This window comes from Xyrauchen texanus, chromosome 2 (genome assembly GCF_025860055.1).
Source record: "Xyrauchen texanus isolate HMW12.3.18 chromosome 2, RBS_HiC_50CHRs, whole genome shotgun sequence".
In the NCBI taxonomy this organism is placed as follows: domain Eukaryota; kingdom Metazoa; phylum Chordata; class Actinopteri; order Cypriniformes; family Catostomidae; genus Xyrauchen; species Xyrauchen texanus.
In genome coordinates this window covers 64,352,250-64,375,411 of record NC_068277.1, presented here as the reverse complement: position 1 = coordinate 64,375,411, position 23,162 = coordinate 64,352,250, and the positions used below count along the sequence as shown (strand labels likewise).

At 40.4% G+C, this 23,162-nt stretch overlaps 1 pseudogene; it reads left to right on the top strand.

Moving 5' to 3' along the window:
- Positions 1 to 22,524, top strand: part of LOC127661089 (NACHT, LRR and PYD domains-containing protein 12-like) — a 47,219-nt pseudogene extending 24,695 nt beyond the window's left edge.
- Positions 22,525 to 23,162: the final 638 nt, after the last annotated feature.

Here is a 23,162-nt window from a genome sequence, read left to right as displayed (position 1 = left end):
TTTCTTTCTTGAGGGTGCCAAAAATAGCCTGCTTGCATGTGAAGCGAATGAGATACGTAAACAACCAGTCATAGTTTGTTTTGTTGTTACATGCATCGTGTTACTAAAATAATAGGCTGGTGTGCAACACAGTGTCATTTAAACGGTCTGCATATCAGACGCATTTGAGCTCATATTGTTAAAGTGTTCACCTGTTTCATTCTCCCTCTCTCAGTCTTGTCTGATGAAAAAAAGGCAAATATCAATCAAACTAATATTATATACCATCTGCTAATTCAGCTACTTCAGCAGATCCAGCATCCTGTGGAATACTCATAAATCTTCCTCTGAAGCATGTATTCTAACAGTCTCTCCTATGATAAAAGGCAAATATGAATAAAGCTTCTATTATATACCTTCTGCAAATATGCTGATATATCGTTTAAACAGATGTAATTCATGAACCTTGCGAAATTCTAGTGTTTTCCTCCCATCGAGCGCTCATCTAATATCTTCCTCTAAAGCATGCATCCCCCTTTTTCTCCAATTCCCAATGCACTCTAAGTCCTCGTGGTGGGGTAGTGACTCGCCTCAATCCGGGTGGTGCAGGGCGAAATCCAGTTACCTCCATGTCTGAGACCGTCAATCTGCACATCTTATCACGTGGCTTGTTGAGTGCATTACCATGGAGACATAGTGCATGTGGAGGCTTCATGCCATCCAATGCTGCATCCACGCACGATTCACAATGCACCCCACTGAAAATTAACCACATTATGGCGACCACAAGGAGGTTACCCCATGTGAATACCCCATCCCACCCTAGCAACCAGGCCAATTTGGTTGCTTTGGAGACCTGGCTGGAATCACTCCGCATGCCCTGGGATTCTAACTTGTGAACTCCAGTGGTGGTAGTCAGCGTCTTTACTCACTGAGCTACCCATGCCTCCTAAAGCACGTATTCTAACCATCCCTCCTCTATAGTTCCCTGTCACCTTTAACTTTCTTTTCAAATAATTAAAGGCAAATATCAATTAAACTTGTATTATATACCGTTTGCAAATATGCATATCATTTAAACAGATGTAATTCACAAATCTTGTGAAAATTCAGCATATTCTTCCTGTTGAGTAAATATTAACAATTTCTTCATGTGCAAATAAATGATGAAAATTTGATGACTAAACAAATATCAGAAGAAACTGCAATCTACCATTTAAAACACATTATTTTAAAATGTAGATTTCTTTTTTACAAAGTTAAAGTTTTGTGTGAAATTGACTATTTATAGTGCAAAATAAGAGTTTATAAATTTTTCATGGCAATTTTACGTTTATGTAATTTACTATATTAAATTGTATTGTAGGCATTGTATCTACCTATCAGCCACCCTGCGCTCTGGAGGTGGTCGACCACTAGTGCCAAGTATGAGTATATTTATATATATATATGTTTTTATATAAGTACAAATGTAAAGCGTTTATCATATATTTCCATTTGTCAGATTGGTACTCTATTAACCCTCTGGGGTCAACGGACGCACCGGCGCATCCTGCTGGATATTTTCATCATTACAGCGGAAACAATTTAAAATACATTTTTGGGTATACAGATAAGTGTAAGACATCATTAGAGACTATAAAGGGTCTACTTTTATTTGTGTACACTCACAATAACAACAAAATCTTGTGCATTTATAAAATAAAGAAAATAAAAGGGTGAGCTTTCAGACGTCTCTGTGTTCACGAGCATATTTCAGAAACACGTCACAAAAATTAACTGAAACTCCGCGAATATTTATCACAAAAACATGAAACGTATGTCTAAAGAAAGCTTAAAATGTCTACTTTTAAATAAAACTATTCAAATATTCTCCTGCAATGTAATCTGTATGAAACAAAGTGATGTACAGTTTTTCCTGGCTCAGCTTCATTATCTCTAATGTGATCACACCCACCAGCAGAGCGCGCCATTCATACGCTAATGTGCTGAGACGATCAACGCAAATGTACACGCCCCCGACTGTGAGGTTTAATGTAAACACAACACAACTCAACTTTTCTGCATGTTTGTAACGATACACATTCAAGGAATCTTCTGGACATTAAGGAAGAGTCACATTTTCCTCAGAATAAGAGCGGGACTCCGAAAAACATTTGTATTTTGAAGAGAGACTTGATCCAGGCGAGGATACAATTTCTGACGAGTAAGTCAATTCGTTTTCATTAGTTGACATGATATTTTATATAAACATGTACATATTTTAGTAGTGGGACTGTTTCCAGACTTGCCAGCCAGGATTCAGAGTATTGACATTTGAAATATGTCCAAATAAGCAAGTTTTAGTTACATTTAAATGCTGTTTTGGCTAAAGCAGGTATTTCAGTTGTATGCTGTATGATATAAATATGATGTGTAATATGATATAAAAATATATGAATGTTTAGATTATATTTTATCTAGTGTTTATAATGCCTCATTATCATCAACAAAATATGTGCTCAGGTTTAATTAGTAAAATGCACTTTAAATATGCCCATATTAGAAAATCAGCATATTATAATGATTTCTGAAGGATCATGTGACACTGAAGACTGCAGTAATGCTGTTGAAAATTCAGCTTTGATCACAAATTGCCTTTTACAATATATTCAAATAGAAAACGGTTCTTTTAAATTGTAAAAAGAGTTCAGAATTTCAATGTTGTTTCTGTATTTTGGATCAAATAAATCCAGTCTTGGTGAGAGACTTCTTTTAAATGGCAGTGTAGGTCTAAAATTAAGTAAAGTCTTCATGTAAAGAAAATGTATTGTCAGATTTCTTCTTTTAACTTAAAACTTGATTTTGATCATTAAGTCTCATCACATTCATCCTCTATCCCTCATTGATAGGCCCAGGGGAGGGGTCTTTTGTCTTCTCAGATGTAAATCACCTCCATATTCATGATCATTCACGCCTCCACGCATATTACCTTTCAACACTAAAATTGTCTTACAAAAGTTAAATGACTATATTGTTTTGTATGAGTGATCAGGATGGTTTTCACATCATTTTGTAGCAAAAACTCTATGCTACAAGATCCAGTGCTCAAAAGTCTTGTGGACAGATGTTTAGCATGTGTTATATGACCTTATTTCAGTGACTTAAAAGTTTAGTTTTTTCAAAAACCATAAATGCATAAATGTTATTTTCAAAAGAATACAAACATGTACACACATGTTGCTCACATATTATTGTAGCCCAGTTTGTGCTGAATACAGTGTTATCAGACCATTAATATGTTTTTAAGCAACTAAAAAAAGCACAAATGTCAAGGCATGTCAAAACTTCTCCAGGGCCCAAAATACCCTCAGACCCCAGAGGGTTAAGCTCTTCAAATTCCAATCACATTTTATTATCCAACTAAGGAAAGTGATGGGAATACCTCACACAGTTTATACAGAAAATTTGCGGAAATTATATTAAACTGAAAGCTACCGCAAATATATGATTGACAAATCCTTTCCTGTCATGCTTTTAGTTTGCTTGAAGTTGGTGAAGAGCCACCTCACTGTTGCGAGTGTATTTTTACACATATCTACACATCTTACATGAACTGAAATACACCTGCCGGTAATCACTGTGATTGCTTCTGCGCAGAATTCTCAAAATAACCTAATATTATTCAGGATAGCTATATGAGACAGGATATTAGTAAAGTGATAAATATTTAAGACATAATTCTAAGCCACCACCATCTACACCATCTATTGTGCTGTATTTTTATTTCTGTTTAGATTGGCAGGCTGTAATCTCACTGAAGAGTGCTGTGAAAGTTTGGCTTTAACGCTACAATCATCAAACTCCCTCCTGAGAGAGCTGGATTTAAGTAACAATGAGCTACAGGATTCAGGAGTGAAGCAGCTCTCTGATGCACTGAAGAGTCCACACTGTACACTGGAAATACTGAGGTTTGAGTTTCACATTGAGTCATTGATCAGATGACCCTTTCCTGTATCAGTGTGCAGATCTTGGCCAGGATACACTGATTGTAAAATTAAGACTGAAGTTAGTAAAAAAAAAAAAAAGGGAAAAAAAGAACATTTATTCACTCCCCCTCATGCTGTTCCAAACACAAAATGGTGATGTTAAGCAGAATGTTAACCCCTGTTTACAGCATCTGTTTTGTTTTACATGAAAGAAAAATAAAAAGTCACATGGATTTGGAACAACACGTGGGTGAGGAAAAAATGACTAATGAATTTTCGTTTTTGGGTGAACTAAGAGTTTAATGCAAGATAATTTAAACCAGACCATCTTGCAATCATTAGAAATATAAAAACGAAAGTATTTTCGTCTGTAATTATATTTCGTTTTTATTGTTTTTGTAGTGCACATTATAGGTGCCTGTGAGTTTTTCATTCTTTTTCAAACAATATGAACTTAAGTTGTCCAAACAGCTAAACATGTATTTACATTTATTTAGAAACTAATCACAGAACACCCACCTGTAATTACTCAATCTTGTATTGTTCTGTTTAGATTGGCAGGCTGTAATATGACTGATGAGTGCTGTGGAAGTTTGGCTTCAGCTTTACTATCATCAAACTCCCACCTGAGAGAGCTGGACTTAAGTAACAATAACCTGCAGGATTCAGGAGTAAAGCTGCTCTCTGATGGACTGAAGAGTATAAATTGTAAACTGAATATACTGAGGTTTGAGTTTTACATTGTAACATTAATATGTAGTAACCTTTTACTTACGTTGCTGGATTTTACAGCTCATATCTGTGGTCACCCTCATACGGTCGAGTGTTTTGCTTCAACTAGTCTACGGGTGCAAAAAGAGTATATTCAAAAGAGTATATTTCATTCTAAAAGAGCTAACGCAAACACCTGGTGTCTTTTTAAAGATGTCCTTCAGCGTTTGCGCTACTGGATATGGCTGTTATCTCTACCCTCCGGACAGACATGAAATCTGTCTCGAGTGCTTGGGGCACCAGCATGCTGAGGCAGCTTTTGTGGAATGATCATGTTCTCATTGCGAGAACGTTGAGTGAACGTTACGGTCACAGCTCACTTCCTTCTTCATGAAGCAAGGAGACACCACGGCTGCTCCCCAACCTGGTCCGTCCTGGGTTGATGCTCGGCAAGCACCACGGGCGATCTAGATGTGGACATGGGAGCGTTTCCAACAGCTAAGCCCCTGCGGACCTCCCAGCATGCTCTATCTATCTGGAAGAGCTGTCGAGCGATGTAGGCGGCCCGCCTCAGGGTGGGTTTAATGTGTCGTTCGTGACTCGCGATGAGAATGAGGATGAGCTTTCGGTCGCAGCATCGTAGGGTGGGCTTCTGCTGTCCTGCCCACGTACAGTATAGCACAGGATGAGGCCGATGCTGAGATGGCAGCCGTGCTTGCCCGGGCGGCTGCGAACATTGGGCTAAAGTGGAATCCTCCACCCTGCCCTGAGCGTTCGCGGTTGATGATTGGTTTTTGGGCTCTGCGCCAAGTGTATGCTCAATTCTTCCAGGAAGTGGACGAGCAGCAAGTCCTGTTCGTTGAGCTGTACTGACCCAACTGGACTTGGTTCTTGGATCTGATGCTCCTGACAGTAGCACTTCCCTGGCACATTCCCCTGATGAAAACCTTCTCACTCAGGGACAGGGCATGCTCCAGTACCTGCGGCCAGACCTCTGGAATCTCCACGTCTGGCTCCTGGACAGAATACGGAAGACCTAGCCTGTCTCCCTCTACCCTGAAAAAGTATGTGGCTGCCATAGTAGCATACCACGATATACTGGACGGGAGACACTCGTGACAGCGCAACCTGATCAACAGGTTTCTCAAGGGTGCAAGGAGGTTGAATCCTCCTAGACCACACCTGATTCCCTCTTGGGCTCTCTCTGTGGTCCTACCTGCCCTATAGAGAGCCCCCTTTGAGCCCCTGGAGCAGGTTGAGCTTGGCACTATGTCTCTAAAAACGCCCTCCTGGTGATGCAAACATCCATCAAGAGGGTGAGGAACCTGCAGGCGCTCTATGTCACCAGTGAATATCTGGAGTTTGGTTCGGCACACTCTCATGTGATTTTGACACCCCGGTTCCGTGCCCAAAGTTCCCACCACTCCCTTTTGAGTGGTGAACTTGCAAGCGCTCCCTTCAGAGGATGAATGCCTTGTTGTTGCTGTGTTCAGTTCCTGCCCTGCACATCTATCTGGACCGCACGCAGAAATTTAGATGCTCAGTGCTGCTCTTTGTCTGTTTTAGAGGGCAGCAGATGTGGAAAGCTGTCTCCAAGGGTTCTCCAAGCAGAAGCTGGCACTTTGGATTGTGGAACAATGTTTTCACCCAATTTGGAATGGCCAAATCCCAATGCACTTTTAACCCTCTGGGGTCGGCAAACGCGCCGCGCGTTTTGCTGTTTTTTTTCCACATAGCAGCAACATAGACTTAAAATACTCCGTCATTTATGGTCATATAAATAAAATCAATACATGATTATAAACTATAGAGGGTCTTCTTTTTTTGTGTACACTCATATTAACATCAAAACCTTGTGTTTTTTTTTAAATAAATAAAATAAAAAGGTTGAGCTTTCAGCAGTCTCTGTGTTCACGATCATATTTCAGAAACACGTCACTAAAATTAACTTAAACTCCGCGAATTCTTCTCACACAAACATGAAACATATGTCTAAAGAAAGCTTAAAATGTCTACTTTTAAATAAAATAATTCAAATTTAAAACAGATATTCTCCTGCAATGTAATCTGTATGAAACAAAGCGATGTAAGGTTTTTACCGGTCCATCTCATTATCTGTAATGTGATCCCACCCACCAGCAGAGCGCGCCATTCATACGCTAATGTGCTGAGGCGATCAAGGGAAAAGTACACGCCCCCGACTGCGAGATTTGATGTAAACAAACACAACTAAACTTTTCTGCGTGCTTGTAAACTCCTGGATGTAAGGATGAGTTAACAAGAAGAGCTGGACTCCGATGAGCATTTGTATTTTGAAGAGAGATTTGATCAAGCAGAGGATACAATTTCGGACGAGTAAGTCATTGAGTTTTCATCAGCTGACATTCTATTTTATATACAGATTTTACTAGCGGGACTGTTTCCAGACAGGACTCAAAGTATTGACATTTGAAATATGTTCTAATAGGCAAGTTTTAGTTACATGTAAATGTTGTTATTTACATTGTATGCTATATGATATAAATATGATATGTAATATGATATAAAAATAATATGAATGTTAGATTATATTTTAACGTGTTTATACTGCCTCATTATCATCAACAAAGCTTGTGCTTGCAAATATCTGTTCAGGTTAAATGAGTAAAATGCACTTTAAATATGCCCTAGAAATTCAGCATATTATAATGATTTCTGAAGTAAAATGAGTTCACACAATGTTTTTAACTGTATTTTGGATCAAATAAATCCAGTCTTTGTGAGCAGAAGACACTTCTGTTAACGGTAGTGTAGGTCTAAAATTAAGTAAAGTTTTATGTAAAGAAAATATATAGTCAGATTACTTCATTTAACTTAAAACTTGATTTTGATCATTAAGTCTCTTCACATTCATTCTCTCTCTGTCACATTCCTCATTGATGGGCCCAGAGGAGTGGTCTTTGTGTGAATCACATCAATATTCATGATAGTTCACGCCTCCACGCATATTGCCATTCAACACTAAAATTGTCATACAAAAGTTAAATTACTATATTGTTTTGTATGAATGAGTGATCAGGATGATTTTCACATCATTTTGTAACACAAACTCTGGACTACAAGATCCAGTTCTCAAAAGTCTTGTGGACAAATGTTTAGTATGTGTTATATGGCCTTATTTCGGTGACTTACAATTTTTGTTTTTTCAAAAACCATGCATAAACATTATTTTCTCAAAAATACAAACCTGTACATACATGTTGCTCACATATTATTGTAGCCCAGTTTGTGCTGAATACAGTGTTATCAGACTTTAGCCATTAATATGTTTTTAAGCAACTGAAAAAAGCACAAATGTCAAGGCATGTCAAAACTTCTGCAGGGCCCAAAACACCCTCAGACCCCAGAGGGTTAAGTCCTCATGATTGTGTAGTGACTCGCCTCAGTCCGGGTGGCGGAGGACGAAACCCAGCTGCCTCTGTGCCTGAGAACGTCAACCCACACATCTTATCTCATGGCTCATTATGGTAAATGGTCTGCACTTATATAGCGCCTTTTTAACCTTAACAGTATTCAAATCGCTTTACACTGTGACTCATTCACCCATTCACACACACATTCATACACCAATGGCGGTAGAGCTGCCATGCAAGGTACTAGCCTGCCATTGGGAGCAACTTGGGGTTCAGTGTCTTGCCCAAGGACACTTCGGCATGTGGAGTCATGTGGGCCGGTATTCGAACCACCAACCCTGCAATTAGTGGCCGACCTGCTCTACCAACTGAGCCACAGCTGCCCCGTTGTTGAGCTTGTTGCCACGGAGACATAGTGCGTGTGGAGGCTTCACGCCATCCATCACGGCATCCATGCTCAACTAACCACGCACCACACCGAGAACGAACCACATTATAGAGACCACGAGGAGGTTACCCCATGTGACTCTACCCTTCCTAGCAACTGCGTTTCACTCTGCATAGCCCTGCAATGGTGCATAGACACGATCTGTGAATAAATAAAATCAAAGCAATTATGTACTTCACCTTAAAGACAGAAGTGATAATTGTCAGCTAAATTGTGTCATACTTATTAATTGGGTTGTTTGACAGGTGTTAATTACTTATTTTTGTATTGTTCTGTTTAGATTGAGTGTCTGTAATATTACTTGTAAGTGCTGTGAAAGCTTGGCTTCAGTTTTACAATCATCACACTCCCTCCTGAGAGAGCTGGACTTGAGTAACAATGACCTGCAGGATTCAGGAGTGAAGCTGCTCTCTGATGCATTGCAGAGCCCACACTGTACACTGAGCATACCGAGGTATTTAAAACTGCAAAAATTCACAAAATTGACATTTTTAGTTTTTTTTTAATTTAGTTTATAAATTATTTATTCCAAAAAAACAGCAACAACAAAAAACCTTAGCTTTTATGGAGGTAAACACTTCTTTGTTTAAAGTAGGAATACTGAGGGGTTTATACAGTATACACACATGACCTAAGACAGGGAATGTTTACTACAATTAAATGTCAGGCATTGTTAAAAACTGAGTTTAAATATATTTGGCAACTGTGTATGTAAACTTCTGACTTCAACTGTATATATATATATATTTATTTACTGCATTGAATATTCTGTGGTGAGCATTTTGAGTCATCTTGGCTGAATGGTCACTTCTAGGGAGAGTAGCCACAGTACTAAATTGTCTCCCATTTATATACAATTTGTTTAAATGTGGACCAATCAATATTGAAACTCTTCGGAAAATAACATTGTGACCTTTTCCAGTTTAATGCAAAGCAACAATTCTTGATTGCAGGTTATGGAGAGAGGGGCGGGCCGAGCTAAGATTGTGCGGAGCGAGGCCGGGATGTACACCTGGAGCGAATTATACCGCCCAGCTGTTGGTGATTGCTGTGATGGCGGGCGGGGTATAAAGCCACAATGAGAGCTGCAGTCGGGGACAGACAAAGGGAGAGAGAGAGCTACAACGAAGCTGTGCATTTCTGGGGAGCTGAAAAGCACCCTGTTGTTGTGTGTTCGTGCTGCTGAAAAGTGTTGTGTTGATTGTTTTGTTACACTGAAAAGTGCTGACAATAAATAGTCTGATTTTGGATGTTTGCATGGCTCCCGCTTCCTTCAGAGAGTCAAATAACTTTCTTACACTGGTTCTTTAGTAAGCTACCGAAAGGGATGGCGGAGCGAGACCAGTGCCATCGCCTGGCATCACGGGCGGAGGTGGACCAACTGGCTTAAGACCAAGTAGGCTGCGAGCCGAAAAGTTTTTTTTTCTTTCTTTCTTTCTCTCTCTCTTGCTCTCTCCCTCTCTCTCCCTGTGTTTCTCCCAGACTGCAGCTCTCGTTGTGGCTTTATCTCTCGTCCGTTAACACTGTAATCACTCACAGCTGGGTAAGATAATCTGCTGCAGGTGTCCATCCCGGCCTAGCTCCGCATGGTCACAGCTCGGCCCGCCCCGCTCTCTACATAGGTCTTCTGAGATCAGTTTTTGGTCCACGTCAGCAGATGCTTCTTGTGCATAGCAAACTCAAAATGTTTGAGTGCATTTTATAAGTCAAAGGAGCCCACACCTCCAATCTCGTTTAATTAATTGGATGCTAGGTTTGCCAAGTCCTGGCTCTAATTAGTTTTTGTTGACATCATTAGGGGTCCAACCTACACTGCAAATGTTTGAATGATGTATTCAATATTTACAAGAACAATACAATAATCTGTTTAATTAGTTAAAACAGATTGTGTTTGTTCATTATTGTAACTTAGATGAAGATCAAACCAGATTTTAAGACAGATTTATACATAAATGCAGGTAATTCCAAGTTTATATTTGATTCAGTGATCTGGCTTGTGCAACACTCACGTGAAACCAGTATTCAAAAGTGCAGTGCAAATGCACATTTCAGATCAGAAGCATATTTAGCGTTAATTAATCACAGAATGTGAGATGAATGTCATTAAATTTGCTTCAGAGGCTGCAAAGGCAAAATTCGGAAACAAATCAATGATATTCATTTACGTTCTGCACTGTTTTGGTGCAGTTTTTGCTGTAAAAACCCTCCATTCTCCATTCCATATATTCAAACTAGCATGCCAAGTTCGGTCAAGACATACATGGAAACGATGACATGGACATCTGACTGTAAACGTGAAAGAGATTTAAGAGCTTTGGCTCGTTTAAACATAAAACATTTGACAAAGGACTGGGCAAACATTTGTATATGGCTTTATATAAATGTAAATTTATTTACAATCAATGCAAACCTGGACACAGTTTGGGCAGAGTCAATAGAGGTCAAAAGAACAAGACAATAAAGTGCTTTCAAAGTAAAAAAACAAAACATGACCCTTAAATTGAACAACTAAAGTGAAATTTGATGTAGATGAACAGAAACCTATAGATTTAAAAATTGAAAGGATAATATGATCTTCTTTGTAGATTGTCTGGCTGCATGGTGGAAGAGGAAGGTTGTTGTCATCTGGCTTTAGCTCTGAGTTCAAACCCTTCACACCTGAGAGAATTGGATCTAAGCTACAATCACCCAGGACACTCAGGAGTCAAGCTGATCTCTGAATGGGTCAAGTATGTTTAGCAGATTTCTAAAAAACACAATTTACATTTTACATGTTCCAGTTTGTTTACTATTTTCTACACCAGATTGCTCTCATTTTGCACAGGTTTAAACGTGTCCTCATTCAGAAATCACAAGCACACAAAATAATACACACAAGGCATCAAAGCCTGAACTCAGTGTTTACACATGGAGGAATGTGTGTTAACTAAGTAGAAAAATTGTAGTAGGATAAGTAGGGCCACAGGTAAATATGATATAGGGCCACAGGTGATTATGTACTCTGTATATATTTTCAAACATTGTTAGAATCCATTTTCCATTTACATATTACATTCAGTAATTTAGCAAATGCTTTTATCCAAAGCGACTTACATAGAGGAACAAAACAAGCAATTTGTCATAAAGTCAACAATATCTTAAGTGTCGCACTGCCAAATTATCACAGTGTCTGGATAAATAAAGATGCTAGCTCACAAGAAAGAGACAGACACATTAAAAAAAAAATTAAGTAACAGCATTTAGTGTTGATTGCTTAAAGGTGGAATAAGTCATTTTAATCCAATACACTTTTTGTCAAATTCCATAAATATGTTTTTACGGTCCACTAGCTGTCCGTTCTGTGTGTGCGCTGAAAATAATCTGGAGATGGGAAAATAAACATAGTGGATCGGACCGATCCACATAACACTATTACATGTGCATGAATTGGGGGGGGTTGGAGCTTCTGAAGGAGCACTGATGTGAGAGGTCTGTTGTTTGGCTGTTAAGTTCAATATCAACAGTCACAATCAATCATTTACAACACCTTTAAGTGCATGTAGGACAGATGTATTATCAGCTTTTTCTTGAATGCTGAGATGGTATCAACAGACCGTGTGGAGGTTGGATGCTCATTCTCCCAAAGAGGACCAAAGAAAGTGAATGATCACGAAATTGACTTTGTGCCTCTTTTCGAAGGGACCACCAGCTGCAGCTCATTCATTGACCGCAGAGAGCTAGTTAGGCATAGACCTGGAGTAGTGAATTGAAGAAAGAGTGAAAGCCTTGAATTTGATGTGGGCAGCCAGTGGAATGTAATCATGAGTGGGGTGACATGAGCCCTCTTTGGCTAATTGAAGACCAGATATACTGTAGTGTTCTGGACCATCTGCTATAGCTTAATCGTGCTAGCTGTAAGACTGGCCAACAGGGTAATACAGTATTCCAGACTTGAAATGACCAAAGGTTTAATCAGAAGCTGTGTGGCATATTGTAACGGTGGCAGCCCATTAACTTTCAGAAATAAAACAATTTCCTCTGTTTATTTTATTTATTCGTTTGGGTGCCAGACAGGCCTTTAATCCTGTCAATAAATAAACTCCAGTTAGCTTATTAAAAACCACCAGTTACATATCAAGTACTTGAAAGGAGGGAGAATCAAATTACCGGCAAACGAGTTTGTGTTTTTGCTTCACAGCTGCACTCTCGATCACACCGACACGGCGTCCAAACCCAGGAAAGCATAAGCCATACAATCTGATCACTGCGCGCTTCCATTCACACGTCTCTTCCAAGCAGACTCATTTTTCACACCGGAGTTTAGGGAATTTACAGCCTGTGGAAAAAAGCAGTTTTTCAGTCTGTTTGTCCTTGTTGCCACTTCCTGATGGCAATAGCTCAAACAGTTGGTGTCCCAGATGAGTTGGATCTTTGATAATGCTCCTTGCCTTCTTAAGGAGTCTGTTTGAATGCAACTCATCCAGGCTTGTGAGTTCAGATACAATGACCCGCTGTGCTGCCTTCAATATGCGTGTTACGTCCCATCGGTCAGCAGCAGTGCAGCTGGTATACCACACTGTTATGCAGTAGGAAAGAATACTCTCCAGGGTACTGCTACAAAAAAAGAGTAACTTGGTCAGCAAGTGGGCCATTCTTAACTTCCATAGGTCTTTGTTGGGCTCTCTTCCAACAAAGAGTTGGAAAAGAAACTATGTGATATATTCAGGGACCATGTCATATCTTTTGTGATGTAGATTCCCAGGACTTTTATACTCTCCGCCCTTCCCACCTCCTCTTCATTTATGTAGAGGGCAGAATGAGTGGATTTCCTGGTCTTTCTGAAATCTACTATGAGTTCTTTTGTTTTGAAGTGTTTAGGACAAGATTGTTACCAGAGTACCACTCCACCATGTGTTTCACTTCCTGTCTGTGGGCGGTCTCATCGTTGTCAGTTATCCGCCCTACCAGAGTTATGTCATCTGCAAACTTGACAATGGTGTTAGTAGAGCAAGTTGCAGAACAATCATATGTAAAAAAATTATAGAAAGCAGGGCTTAGAACACAGCCTTGTGGTGCTCCAGTGTTGAGAATCAAGGTGAAGGAAGTTTGGTTTCCAAGTTTAAATTGCTGGTGTCTATTTGTAAGAGTCCATAATCCAACTACAAAGTGAAGTTTCCAAACCTATGGTGCTGAGTTTCCTGAACAGTTTGTGAGGAACGATGGTATTGAAAGCTGAGCTAAAATCAATGAAGAGCATCCGGACATATGTGTTCTGCTGGTCCAAATGGGTTAGGGCAGCGTGCAATTCTATTGAAATTGCATCTTCCGTGGACCTGTTTGCTCGATAGGCAAATTGATATTGATCAAGATTGATTGGAATAACCGACTTAATGTGCACCAGAATTAATCTTTCTTAGCATTTCATAGCTACAGATGTTAATCCTCTGGGGTCGACGGATGCACAGGTGCGTCCTGCTGGATATTTTTGTCATTACAGCGGAAACTTAAAATACTCCATTATTTTTGGGTATACAGATAAGTGTAAGACATCATTAGAGACTATAAAGGGTCTACTTTTATTTGTGTACACTCACAATAACAACAAAACCTTGTGCTTTTATAAAATAAAGAAAATAAAGATGGTGAGCTTTCAGACGTCTCTGTCTCCACAAGCATATTTCTGAAATGCATCACAAAAATGAACTGAAACTCTGCGAATACTTATCACACAAACATGAAACATATGTCTAAAGAAAGCTTAAGATTTCTACTTTTAAATAAAACAATTCAAATTTAAAACACATATTCTCCTGCAATGTAATCTGTATGAAACAAAGCGATGTACAATTCTTACTGGCTCAGCTCATTATAGCTAATGTGATCACACCCACCTGCAGAGTGCACCATTCATACGCTAATGTACTGAGAAGATCAATGCAAATGGTAAACACCCCCGACAGTGAGGTTTGATGTAAACACAATTCATTCACTTTACTGCGTGTTTATAACGATACACAGGCGAGGAAACTCCTGGATAGTGACGAAGAGTTAACAATTTCCTCAGAAGAATAGCGAGACTCCGATGAACGTTTGTATATTGAAGAGAGACTTGATCCAGCCGAGGATACAATTTCGGAAGAGTAAGTCATAAAATTAAGTAAAGTCTTTATGTAAAGAAAATTTATAGTCAGATTACTTATTTTAACTTAAAACTTGATTTTGAGTATTAATTCTCCTCACATTCATTCTCTTTCTGTCACATTCCTCATTGATAGGCCCAGGGGAGGGGTCTTTTGTCTCCTCAGGTGTGAATCAAATCAATATTCATGATAGTTCACGCCTCCTCGATTATGACATTTCTAACACTAAAATTGTCTTACAAAAGTTCAATTACTATATTGTTTTGTATGAATGAGTGATCAGGATGGTTTTCACATCCTTTTGTAGCAAAAACTCTAGGCTACAAGATCCAGTTCTCAAAAGTATTGTGGACAAATGTTTAGTATGTGTTATATGGCCTTATTTCAATTACTTAACATTTTACACATAAACCACACATAAACATTATTTTCTCAAAAAACAAACCTGTACATACATGTTGCTCACATATTATTGTAGCCCAGTTTGTGCTGAATACAGTGTTATCAGACTTTAGCCATTAATATGTTTTTAAGCAACTGAAAAAAGCACAAATGTCAAGGCATGTCAAAAGTTCTCCAGGGCCCAAAACAACCTCAGACCCCAGAGGGTTAAAGCCGATAGTCATTCAGACATTTTGGTGGTGATTTCTTGGGTATAGGGATGATAATTGATGATTTGAAGCACCTACTTGTCACAGGAGAGCGCCAGCCGCTGCGTGTGCACACGCCGCCATTATGGATGAGAAGTTTGCAGTGAAGTTATGTTGGTCATCTATCACCACTCCCAAGTTCCGGGCTGTCCTGGTTGGCTTTAGCGTAGTTGAACGCAGATGAATAGAGAGGTTGTGGTCAGCAGATGGGTTTGCTGGGATCATGAGGAGTTATGTCTTGGCAAGGTTGAGCTGAAGGTGACTTTCTTTCATCCAGTCCGAGATCTCAGAGTGGCTGGCAGAGTTGCAAGCTGAAATGGTGGGGTCGTCAGGCTGGAATGACAGGTAGAGCTGCGTATCATCTGCGTAGCTGTGGTAGGAGAAACTATGTGCCCTAATGATATGACCGAGTGATGTATGGAAGGCAGAGAGACAGAGACAGAGGGGAACAGGACAATGAAGGTGCAGAAGAACAGTTGTCCCTAATGATATTTGTTGTGCAGTATTCTGGTTGACTGTTCTTTTGCATGATACAACAGTGCTGGGCAACAAGTCCAGCTAAATCTGAGTCGTTATGTGGTTACGTCTATCATTCAAACCGTCATACCAGATAACAGGTAGCTACAATAACTGCAGTAACGGAAACTTACTTTAGATAAGTAGGTTGCCTAGAGTGCTTCTATACTAAATTACTGCAGTTTAGAGGCCATGTACTGTACTGTGTAGTGTATGTACTGTATCACATGTTAATGACTCTCCATTGTCACTTCAGGTGTGAGAACGCTGTGCGTTCATGTGCTGCTGCTTCATGCTGGTGCCTAGTGTTTGTTTGTTTTGGTTTTTGTTTAGTTTTTTATTTTCATATTTGCCCTCTCTGTTGGATATCTCTCATTAATCAAGTAGCTGTCAGAATATTCTTGGACAATAAGTCAAATTGCTGCGCTACCTCATTTGATCCTGCTCACAACCCCATCCTTGCTTATCAACATTTAGTTCGATTAACTGCTTCTTTGGAATAATTTGTTACATGAAGTCTCTGCTGATCAACACACAGTTGGACTAACTGCTTTCCTGGAATACATTTTTACCTGGCCTCTTTATACTAAATATCCTGTTGACTGACCTGGCTCTTTTTTGCGATTGCATCACACTGAGCCATTGCAAGCTCTCTACCTGCGAGTATCCATCACTTTTTTTACATTTTGGTACAGTGAGTCCCTGCTCTCTTTATCATTTGTGATGGCATTCATTTGTATGGTTGGGTAGCCTTCCTTCCAGTGGAGTGTTTGGTGTAGATCCGACATGGATCTTGCTAACATAGTTGTTCAGTTGTTTGCTTGGGTCGCGAGCCATAAATGGTCATGTCTGTGCTTAGCTTTTTTAAAACGCTGTCTTTGATTTTGGTATTGTATTTGTCACTCTTAACTATACTCTTTCGTCTGAGATGACTGTTCAGTACTCAGTTGCTAAACTTAGAACTTTGATAGGATTTTTTCATTTTTTCACGTGACCTAGTATTCAGTGATACTGACGAACAGTGCAACCTTGGCGTAGCCTGACTTTGCTCAAGGTGTTCTGAATGGACACGATTCGAACGGGAGACAATTGTGCCCGCATCGTGATCAAATTCCATATAACTCCCAGATAAGTAATTCCCTGAGTGGGAGAGAGAACGCTCTTTTTGATGTTGAGTCTCAGACCCAGAGAAACCAGATGAGCTAAGACAATATCTCTGTGCTGAAATGCCAGTTCTTGAGACTGTGCTAGTATCAGCCACTCGTCTGTGTAATTCAGAATGCGGATGCCCCGGAGTCGCAAAAGAGCCAGTGCTGCATCCATGGATTTCGTGAATGTGCGGGGTGATAGGGCTAGGCCCGATATTGGAAGGGAACCTCAGGAACTTCCTGTGCTGTGGCAGAATTTCTATATGAACGTGTGCGTCCATGAGATTGATCGTGACCAACCAATCGTGATGTTGTATTTGGGACACGACCATCTTGATAGTTAGAATCTTGAACTTGAACGCCCTGACTGAGCGATTCAAGCCTCGAAGATCTAAGATCGGACGCAACCCCCACCCTTCTTGGGAACCAGGAAGTATCTGCTGTAATAACCTGACTCTTTCTCGGGAAGGGGAACATGTTCTATGGCCCCTTTGACCAAGAGATTTTGCAGTTCTTTCCACAGTAGACATGCTTACTCTAGTTTCATGGTAGTGGAAACCACGATGTTGAAACGCGGTGGATGGCAAACAAACTGGATTCTGTAGCCTTTTTCTACTGTTCTTAGGACCCATATAGAAATACCTGGCAGAAGTTTACATGCTTCCAGGTTCTCTGAGATGGATATTAATTTTGACACTTCCTGTTGAGGGGATGTAGAGTATTCCGTGTCCTGGACTAAGGCAGGAAGCAACGGAACTCCCTACATGTTGCTGGAAATCTCCAACTACCAAAACACCAGAGGCAGCGGAAATGGAGAGCTTTTGTGGGGGTATCAGGAAGGTACAGGTGAATGCTTCACACGCCCCGACCCGAGGGGGGCTACCCTCACAAGGGTGCAAGACCATCAGGGTTTTTTCCTCTTAAAAATGACTGCCCTGAGGTCTTGCTTTGGGGGCTGCTGAGGGCGACGAGCCAGTCCCCAGCCTCTACGAGGGGGAGCACGACTCGCCACACTTTGTTTCTGAGCCTCCCTTCTAGAAGGACCGGGGCGGGGCTGGGTGGCCAATGGCCCCTCCCTCTGAGTGCGGCGAGGAAGGAATTGCCCGAAGGCGTCCTAGTGATTTTTAGCCTCCTGGAACCTGGTGATGACTACATTCATAGCGTCAACAAATAAGCCAGAAGGTGAAACCGGGGCATCGAAAAGGAAAATATTGTCCTTGTCTCTGATGCCCAACAGGTTGAGCCATAAGTGTCTCTCCGTGCTGACTAAAGCAGACATAGATCTGCCAATGGTGCAGGCCGTCTGCTTGGTTGCGCAGAGAGACAGATCCATGGCTCGACGAAGCTCGGGGAAAGCCTCCTCGTCGACCATGGTGCCCACCCTCAGGTCCTTCAGCAGATCAGCCTGGTATGCCTGTAACATTGCCATAGTGTGCAGGGCAGCACCAGCTTGACCTGCTGCCTGATAAGCCTTCCCCACAAGCGTGTAGGTGGTCCTGAACGGCTTTTTGGGGAGAGTGTTTTTTTTTTAATGATGATGCCGAGCCAGGCGAGAGATAACCCGCAAGTGTCTCTTCAACCGGGCAGCATCACCGAATACCCCCCTGCCTCAGCACCCACAATAGTTAAGATATAAGGTTTCCTTTATGAATGAGAGAGCTCCTCATGGAGGTAATCAAATAAAGGACTGATGAGGCGTTCCCTTCCCTTGGCCACCAGACAGAAATCTGTCCTCCAACTTGGAGCATTTGGGGGTCTCTTGTTCGCGTGGCCAGTCTAATTGAGCCTGGCCACCGCACGAGTAATCACCTAGAGTAATTCCTCCGATGATTTATTATCATGCCCGGAATGCTCGGAGGTGGGTAACTCCAAGTCTGCAGACTCAAGAGATTCATGTTCCCATGAATCATGAACCGAAGAGGCGCCGGAGCGCACTTCAGGATCACGGGAAGGACCAGCTGGATCTGGGAAGAGAGCGAACGATAGGGACGGACCCGTCTCTCGCTCCTAAGCCAGATCCATATGAGAGCCCCACGATGGAAGTGTGGGCGCTGACTCTCGGAAGCAAGACGAGTGCGAAGCATTTTGACTGAGAACAGATCGCAATGCTCGCACCCGCACCCGCGCACCCGCCCCAATGCAAGAGCAGCATGCTCTTCCCCCAAACATACAAAACAAAACTGATGTGTGTCCCTCTCAGCCATAGAGCGTAAACAAGGGAACACACACCGCTTGTTCTGTCTTTCAGTCATTTTCTTTTTTTTCTTTTTTTTTAAAAGAGAAAGGTTTCTGCGCACTGCCTATCAAAATCTAACTCCTAACAGAGGAACAGTAGAAAGTTTCTGACAGGCTCATAAAGCACACACACACAGAGTGATCTGAAGACAAAATACCTATTTATAGCCATACTACAGGTGCATCCAATGATGTCACCAGCAGAGGCTATAAATTCTGGTCAATTTCATTGACGTGTTGCACACATATTCACAGCTGGTCACACCTAAAGTTGTTCCCAAAGCGCTAAGTCAGCGCAGCATCAAAGTGTAGCTTTTGACAGGAACAGACAGTGTTATGGACTGAACGTGAACTTTTTATTCACATGAAACTAGGGCTACACACAAACTACAAAATATAACAGAAGAATTCGATCTACCAGACTGAGAAAGTGACTTAAATTGGCTGTTTGGAAGCATTTGAATAACTGAGGGGTACTTAAGAGCACAGATTTAAAATGCAGATAGAAGTCATATAAGCACAACTGGACTCAGCCTTGAATATATACTGTATATTATGTGTTATCTACACTACACACTGCTCTCTCCCACCTGGAAAAAGGAACACATATGTGAGAATGCTGTTTGTAGACTACAGCTCAGCATTCAACACCATAGTACCCTCCAATCTTGAAGTGAATCTCCGGGCTCTGGGCTTAAACCGCTCGCTGTGTTGCTGGATCCATGACTTCCTGTCAAGCAGACACCAGGTGGTTAGAATGGGCAGCAACATCTCCTCATCACTGACCCTCAACACTGGAGCCCTGCAGGGCTGTGTTCTCAGCCCACTCCTGTATTTCCTGTACACACATGACTGTGTGGCAACACACCGCTCCAGTACCATCATTAAATTAGCTGATGATACGACGGTGGTAAGTCTGATTACTGACATGCTGGTGCAGTATATTTTTATTGTATACAGTCTTCTTATTTTGTGTATACTGTATATTATTAGGTGTATATTGTAAATTGTGTTGTGTAACAAGATGTGTAAACTGTGTTATGTGTAAATCGGATGATTATTGTCATTGTTATACTGCTATGTTGCATGGAACCGCACCCAAGACTTTCACAAACTGTTGCACTTGTGTATATGGTTGAGACAATAAAGGGATTTTATTTTATTTTATTATTATACCCTCACCGACCACTTTATTAGGTACAACAGTACACCTACATATTCATGTTATTTATATAATCAGCCAATCATGTAGCAGCATTGTAATGCATAAAATCGTGAAGATATGGTCAGGAGCTTCAGTTAATGTTCACATCTAGAGTCCATGTCTTGACGGGTTGGTGCTGTTTTGGCATATTAGGTCATAATCTTTTGGCTCGTCGATGTGTGCATGTGTATATATGTATTGATATATGCAATTAATTGTGATTCATTTTATTAATAATAATTTTATGTAATTGATTGGATTAAACATTTTAATTGATTGAAAGCTCTAGCATTTTTATTTATTGATTGCAACATTACATTTGAATCAAGTAATGGTTAATTTAAGTGCTCATATAATTGTCTGTGTTATGTTTCTCCATATACAGTATGAGTAGAATGTTATGACATGTTTGTTTGTTTGTTTGTTTGTTTGTTTGTTTGTTTGTTTGTTTGTTTGATTTACCATAGTGTGGATCATGGTGGAGAGTTCATGATTAGAGCTGGTCTACAAAAATGTAGGTGTACATACACACATACTTGTATAGTGATTGTTTTTTGTGTATAAATGTTTTCCCTTCTTGTTTTTAGATTTCTGTTATCTCACACTGGATCCAAACACAGCAAATGCTCAACTTGTTCTGTCTGAAGAGAACAGAAAGGTGACATATATGACAGAGGAGCAGTCATATTCTGATCATCCAGAGAGATTTGATAAGTATCCTCAGGTTCTGTGTGCAGAGAGTCTGACTGGGCGCTGTTACTGGGAGGCCGAATGGAGTTGGAAGACTCATATATCAATGACTTATAAAGGAATCAACAGGAAAGGAAGGAGTGAGGAATGTGAGCTTGGATCCAATGAAAAGTCGTGGAGTCTCTACTGCTCTGATGAAAGAATGTTAGTTTGTCACAGAAATGGCACAGACATACCTGTCCCTTCACCCCCCTCCAACAGAGTAGGAGTATATCTGGACTGGCCGGCTGGCATTCTATCATTCTACAGCGTCTCTGACACACACACGCTCACACACTTATACACACTCCACACCACATTCACTGAACCCCTCTTTGCTGGTTTTAGAGTTTATGACTCGGTGTCTTTGTGTTCGACCTCCATTCATTCACAGTAGACAAGCTTCCATTGTAAGTGATATGTTGTAAAAGTGATTTCCGTTCATTTTTACAAACTGCAAGATGAGTCAACATTCTTTATTATGGGTTAGGGTTAGACCACAGAGTTTAAGTTGTATTTATCTCTTTTTTTACACATGTGGACATAGTTTGTAAAGGCCAGTTACTATCAATGTCAGTGTACCAGTCGCAATCAATGTTATGTAATTTCAAAGACCACAATGGAAATAGGTTTTTAACATTATATTTGTACTCACAATATATAATGCACTACCTTTATTTAATTTCTATTTTGACTTCCTGAAATTCCTGGTGAATGGAACTCAAATGCCTACTGTTATTTAGTTTAGCTCCTTTTATATTCTGCTTCACTCATGTGCCATCTTTGGCCGAATGCCAATCACACATCCGCCCAAAGTGAGATATGCCTTTCTTTTCATTCTTCTTTTGTCTGCATTCTGCCTTTAACATTCTTTTATGCACCCATCTTTGAAGTAGTATTTGTGTCATAATAAATGACAACAAAAGAGGGTTACTGGTGAATATTATGGCCATGTATATTGTGCTGGTGCCGTAGCACCCCAAAAGAAGAATGTAAACATGACAAATTACACATATCTACTGCATATTACTTTAAATGATTGTTGAGTTGTAAAAACAGCAACTTTTACTGATCTTGTGTGAATTCTTCTCATAGAATAAGGCATGTACATTTACATTTATTCATTTAGCTGACGCTTTTATCCAAAGCGACTTACAATTGTTATATATGTCAGAGGTTGCACGCCTCTGGAGCAACTAGGGGTTAAGTGTCTTGCTCAGGGACACAATGGTGTCTCACAGTGGATTTGAACCCAGGTCTCTCACACCAAAGGCATGTGTCTCATCCATTGTGCCATCACCATGTAGTCTTGTGGCCACCATAGTGGAGTGGCCAGTGTCTGACTGTTTGCCAAAAGCACACCGTTGCTCGACTGTTTCAAATCTTTTAGCTCTCAGTGAATGACAAATAACTTTGCCAAGAGTATATCAGGGCCATTAAAGTCTTCATTTGCATGCACCGTATCAAGCTGTATTATTGTTCTAAATTAAATTCTCACATCTTGTGAGAATCAGAGTTGTTGTATACTTTTCCCTTTTTTACAGTTTATACTCAAAACAATCAAAAACTGTACGAAAACAGAACAGCTCATTGAAGAGCCTATAAGTCTATCCCTTACCGCATCTTTATTAGTGGTCGGCCAATTAATTGGCTGATATTTGGTATTTTTAGGTTATCGGCAAGGGACGATACCTTTTCCCATTTGAACAATTTGTTTCTCAAGGCCTGACAATGCCAGGAATCGCCTGCTTGCACGTGAAGACATCAGAGACATGTAAATGACCAATCACTTTTTGTTTTGTTGTTCCTAGCCATTGTGTTACCACAATAACAGACAGCAGTGCAACACCGTATCAATTAAACTTTTGTGTATCAAACAGATGAACACAAGCTCATTCTCCCTCTTTCTACTTAACAGTTCCAACAGTTCCTTTTCTAATAAAAAAAAAAGCCAATATCAATAAAATATCTATAAAAGGTGTGACGAGGCAGGCGAGGAATGAGGATCTATACGCAGCTTTATTAAAGTAAACAAGAAAGCACGCAATGCAATAAAACAAAAC